This window comes from Pleurodeles waltl, chromosome 4_2 (genome assembly GCF_031143425.1).
Source record: "Pleurodeles waltl isolate 20211129_DDA chromosome 4_2, aPleWal1.hap1.20221129, whole genome shotgun sequence".
NCBI classification, from domain to species: Eukaryota; Metazoa; Chordata; class Amphibia; order Caudata; family Salamandridae; genus Pleurodeles; species Pleurodeles waltl.
The window spans coordinates 967,868,998-967,875,166 of record NC_090443.1 but is presented as its reverse complement, the minus strand read 5'-3'; the positions used below and the strand labels follow the sequence as shown (position 1 = coordinate 967,875,166).

The 6,169-nt window shown below is 48.6% G+C and overlaps 1 pseudogene; it reads right to left on the bottom strand.

Annotated features, from left to right (window-relative positions):
- Positions 1–2,372: 2,372 nt before the first annotated feature.
- On the bottom strand, positions 2,373–2,427 carry LOC138294327 (U7 small nuclear RNA; annotated as a pseudogene).
- Between the last annotated feature and the right edge of the window lie 3,742 nt (positions 2,428–6,169).

Genomic DNA, 6,169 nt, shown 5'->3' with positions numbered 1-6,169 from the left:
ACAATGTTGTAGAAGAGGTCTTCTTCTTGGAGGCAGGTTGTCGGGTGCTGGAGGTTGCAGTTGCAGTTCTGAAGGCCAGAAGCCGAAGTGGAGGTTGCAGAGGAGTCCTACTGGAATCTTGCAAGCCGAAGCTGAGGACCCATGCAAGAGAGAGACCCTACATAGCCCTGAGAGGGGGATTGGTCACCTAGCTAGGTAAGCACCTATCAGGAGGGGGCTCTGACGTCAGCTGCCTGACCTGGCCACTCAGATGCTCCCGAGTTCCCTGACCACCTTGGAAACAAGATGGCAGAACCCAGGGACCCTCTGGAGCAGAACTGAGCATGGACAGGGAAGTGATCACTCCTCTTTCCATTGTCCAGTTTCGTGCCAGACCAGGGACTGGGGGTCCCTGAACTGGTGGGCACGTGTTTTTGCACGGATGGCACCAAATATGCCCTTCAACGCATACAAGTGGCTTTGGGAGGCTACCCCTCCCAAGCCAGTAAAACCTATTTACAAAGGGAAAGGGTGTTAGCTTCCTCTCCCAAAGGAAATCCTTTGTTCTGCCTTCTTGGGTTTGATCAAATCAAGCAGCAGGAGAGCAGAAACCAGTCTGAGCGGTAGCAGCAGCTTGTACTGCCCGGAAAACCATGTAAGACTAGTGGTAGCAATTCGGGGGGTCCTCTTAGGAGCCTCCAGAGTGCATGGAATCATACTTCCAATACTTGCAACAGTATTGGTGTATGATTTTGACATGTTTGATACCAAACATGCCCAGGTTCGGAGTTACTATTATGTAGCTGGACATAGGTAGTGACCTATGCCGAGTACATGCGTAAAATGGCATCCCCGCACTCCCAAAGTCCATGAAAATGGGCCTGGAGGTTGAGGGGGCATCTCTACTAATGCAGGGGTGGCGTCACACACAGGTACCTGCATTCTACCCTCTGGGCTGAGAGGGCCTACCATAGGGGTGACTTATAGCGAACTGGTGCACTGACCTGTAGCGAAAACGGGTGCATACACCTGTTTCAAGCAGACTGCAATGACAGGCCTGCAGAACCCTTTGCATGGGTTCCCTGTGGGTGGCAGAAAAACTGCTGTAGCCCATAGTGATCCCCTGCTACCCCAATGCCCTATACCATATACTAGAGACTTACATGGGGAGACCAGTATGCCAACTTTGGGAGGAAAAATGTACAGTTACCAAGTTAGAAGGGAGAGAGCATAATCACTGGGGTCCTGGTTAGCAGGATCCCAATGAACACAGTCAAAAACACTAATAACAGGCAGAATAATGGGGGTTACCATGCTAGAAAGAGGCTACTTTCCTACAGGTACTTTCCCTGTCACTGGGAGGAGGCTGATAAAAAGAGATGCACAAATCAGCATTAGCCTTTGTGGCCAGCTCGTGTGGATCTTCCTCTGCAGATCTCAACCTTGCATTTTTTATTAGCAGCTTGCTCTGTTGTCTTGGTGGAAAAGTTAGGCTATTGATATCATCAACTCCCACAGCCAACATGGACTTGTTGGCTATTCCTTCCATGCCAACTTACCATTCTGCATACTTGACCAGATCAAACCACTTAATGAGACGGAGAAGCTGCCTTGAGCTTTGTGTAAAAATTTAAAAACTTGGGCTCATCTTTATGAAGAAAGTGTTGTAAAAAGCACCATTTATGCAATTTTTCCAACTTTTCTTAGGGAGGGTCCTCCCTAGTCTCCCCTTGTATTCGTGAGGTTCGCTCACATCCAGCATATGGGGACTGGTGTGATAAAATCTGCCAGAACTGCTTTGGGTTTCCAGTCGGGCCCAACCTACTGGACTCGTCATGTAGCAGCCCCTTCCTAGGGGCATTGACTACACCCACTCAACAAACATCCAACCCAGATGTCACCAGCCAGATGACCCTGTCAATAAAAGGCCCTGGGTGTGCGAGTTCATGGTCACTTAAGTGTCCATACTGCTTGCGTATGTGTGGTCTGTTTCATTAGCATGTGGGTCTCGGGTCCACTACCTCACTCTATGCATGTCTGTTTTGCTGAACATGTTAAGCACATTGTAATCATGTATTTATCCCTGGAAAGCCAACTTCTCATAAAGAATACTGGTTGCCAGCAAATCTAGAATAAAAGTAACCTAGACTAAAACCTCTCGTCTTTCAAACCAAGCCAAAATTGTATAGTCTTCAGCAAAGAATGTGCTTCACTGTACCCCAATGTGTTTTACTAAACCATCTGCTGACATACTATCAAAAGATAATAATAACAATACCAACAAAACATATTTATAACCCACTTTCTCTTATAAAATCATTATGATCAGCAATAATTAAAACTAGAATATAGGTCCTTAAAAATGCTTTAATACTATTGTTCGTACATAAATAGGTGGTTTCTCTTTCAGAAAAACCTTCTAGACAAATAGTAAAGAACTGTGATTTGAATATAAGGGCTCAAATTCATAAGGGTAGAGTTAAGTAACACCCACTTCTATTAGGACTTGTTCGTTTTTTTTTTTTTTTTTTTTTTTTACCATATTCACTTCTAGTAGAATGGCAACAAGTCAGAGATATGAGGGTACTAACGAAAGACAGTATTGACAATTTAACACATAGAAACAAAGGAAAAAGGTTGTTGGCCCAGCCAGAAAATATGCAAATATTTGTTCTGTGGCCACGCCCCACCTAAGATCTGCCGCCAGCAAACCAAACGCTTAAGTGGCGCAGAATGCCTCACCATTTCTTTGTACGTCACTGGAATGAGAGGCGTGGTGTCCATGCTGGACAGGGTTAAAAAACGTAGAAGAGAGCAGATATTAGCTAACAAACGGCCATCGCGGAAAATAATATAAGGACAACCCTCCATTAGGAGGTAAGTAATACACTAAGGCCCATATTTATTCTTTTTGACGCAAAACTGCGCTAACGCAGTTTTGCGTCAAAAAAATTAGCGCCGGCTAACGCCATTCTGAAGCACCATGCGGGCGCCGTATTTATCGAATGACGTTAGCCGGCGTTAGCCGCCGGCACCGTCTGGTGTGCGTTAAAAAAAACGACGTACACCAGGCAGCGCCGGCGTAGGGGGATATGGGGCTTGGGCGTCAAGAAATGGGGCAAGTCAGGTTGAGGCAATTTTTTCGCCTCAACCCGATTTGCGCCATTTTTTTTCACTCCCAACCCCCATAGAAATGACTCCTGTCTTAGCAAAGACAGGAGTCATGCCCCCTTGCCCAATGGCCATGCCCAGGGGACTTCTGTCTCCTGGGCATGGTCATTGGGCATAGTGGCATGTAGGGGGGCACAAATCAGGCCCCCCATGCCACAAAAAAAATTACAAAAAACACTTACCTGAACTTACCTTAATGTCCCTGGGATGGGTCCCTCCAGCCTTGGGTGTCCTCCTGGGGTGGGCAAGGGTGACAGGGGGTGTCCCTGGGGGCATGGGAGGGCACCACTGGGCTCCTTCAGAGCCCACAGGTCCCTTAACGCCTGCCTTTTGCAGGCGCTAAAAAACGGCGCAAAAGCGGCCGTACGTCATTTTTTTTGACCCGCCCACTCCCGGGTGTGAATTTTGCCCGGGAGTATAAATCCGACGCACATGCCTCGGAGTCGATTTTTTAGACGGGAACGCCTACCTTGCATATAATTAACGCAAAGTAGGTGTCCACGCAAAAAAATTACGCTAACTCCATGGACTTTGGCGCTAGACGCGTCTAACGCCAAAGTATAAATATGGAGTTGGTTTTGCGTCGGAATTGCGTAAAAAAAACGACGCAATTCCGGCGCAAACGGAGTATAAATATGCCCCCAATTATATACACTAGTAAACAGTAATAGGCATAGAAAAGGTAAGAAAACGGTGCAAATGTAGATAACCAGTAGTGACCCTAAGGGGAGCCCAAACCATATACCAAATAAAATGGAATGTGATCACAGGACGCCCACCTAGGTATGTGGAATGTGTAGAGGGGAGCTGGGAGTACTAGAAAACCACAGAGGTAAGTAACACAGTACCCCCAAGAGACTAGGAAAGAAGGAGTAAATCACTGCATTTTCCCCAAACCACCCAAAAGGAAGGAAAAGAAGACACCCAGACAAGACTGCAAGAAACCAGCGGTGGTTTCCATGAGAAGAAGACCTGTGGAGAGAGGGGACCAAGTCCAAAAGTCACTGTGGAGGCCAGGAGGAGTAGGAGCTACTACCCACCCAGCTGTACTTGCAGGAGTTGGTCAACTGTGAGGAAGGACAGGCCAGAGTGATGGATGAAGAAGATGCCCCACGCTGTAGTGTAGATTGCAGACAGATGTCGGTAGCGGAATTCCATCAACAAGCTTTGGCGAAGGCAAATTTGTGGTTAGTGGGAAAGTGGTGCTGCCCTCGGAACAGCAAGGGCCATGAGGACTCAACCCAGAAGGGGAAGTCAGAGGGGGCCCTCAGTGACAGACAGAGCCCACAGGAGCAGAGGCAGCACCCACCTGACACAGAAGTCGCAGAAGGAGCCAACGCAGAAGGGAACTAGAGCTACATATCACCTGAAGATCCCTTGGAGATGATGCTAAGAAGCAGTGGCAGCTGTAAGAGACTCAGTGAAAGGGAGTACTGTCCTGCGTGGGAAGGCAAAAACTTACCTCCACCAAAGTTGGATGGCTAGTAGAGAAGACCAAGAGGACTACTCCGGACCACCACCTGTGATGCAGGATCCATGCAGCTCAGGAGGAAAGGAGATCCACGCAGCCGGTTGTCATTGCAACAGGTTCCTTCGGATGCAGGGGAGTTGCTCCTTCACTCCAAGGGAGATTCCTTTTTTGTCCTAGTGCAGACTGAAAACACGCTGCCCTCAGTGGATGCATAGCCGGTGGACATGTTGCAGTTGCTGGCAAGAGCCCTGGAAACAATGTTGTAGAAGAGGTCTTCTTCTTGGAGGCAGGTTGTCGGGTGCTGGAGGTTGCAGTTGCAGTTCTGAAGGCCAGAAGCCGAAGTGGAGGTTGCAGAGGAGTCCTACTGGAATCTTGCAAGCCGAAGCTGAGGACCCATGCAGGAGAGAGACCCTACATAGCCCTGAAAGGGGGATTGGTCACCTAGCCAGGTAAGCACCTATCAGGAGGGGGCTCTGACGTCAGCTGCCTGACCTGTCCACTCAGATGCTCCCTAGTTCCCTGACAACCTTGGAAACAAGATGGCTGAACCCAGGGACCTTCTGGAGCAGAACTGAGAATGGACAGGGGAGTGATCACTCCTCTTTCCATTGTCCAGTTTCGTGCCAGACCAGGGACTGGGGGTCCCTGAACTGGTGGGCACGTATTTATGGACGGACGGCACCAAATGTGCCCTTCAACGCATACAAGTGGCTTTGGGAGGCTACCCCTCCCAAGCCACTAAAACCTATTTACAAAGGGAGAGGGTGTTACCTTCCTCTCCCAAAGGAAATCCTTTGTTCTGCCTTCTTGGGTTTGATCAAATCAAGCAGCAGGAGAGCAGAAACCAGTCTGAGCGGTAGCAGCAGCTTGTACTGCCCGGAAAACCATGTAAGACTAGTGGTAGCAATTCGGGGGGTCCTCTTAGGAGCCTCCAGAGTGCATGGAATCATACTTCCAATACTTGCAACAGTATTGGTGTATGATTTTGATATGTTTGATACCAAACATGCCCAGGTTCGGAGTTACTATTATGTAGCTGGACATAGGTAGTGACATATGTCGACTACATGCGTAAAATGGCATCCCCGCACTCCCAAAGTCCAGGAAAATGGGCCTGGAGGTTGAGGGGGCATCTCTACTAATGCAGGGGTGCCGTCACACACAGGTACCTGCATTCTACCCTCTGGGCTGAGAGGGCCTACCATAGGGGTGACTTATAGCGAACTGGTGCAGTGACCTGTAGCGAAAACGGGTGCATACACCTGTTTCAAGCAGACTGCAATGGCAGGCCTGCAGAACCCTTTGCATGGGTTCCCTGTGGGTGGCAGAATAACTGCTGTAGCCCATAGTGATCCCCTGCTACCCCAATGCCCTATACCATATACTAGAGACTTACATGGGGGGACCAGTATGCCAACTTTGGGAGGAAAAATGTACAGTTACCAAGTTAGAAGGGAGCGAGCATAATCACTGGGGTCCTGGTTAGCAGGATCCCAATGAACACAGTCAAACACACTAATAACAGGCAGAATAATGGGGGTTACCATG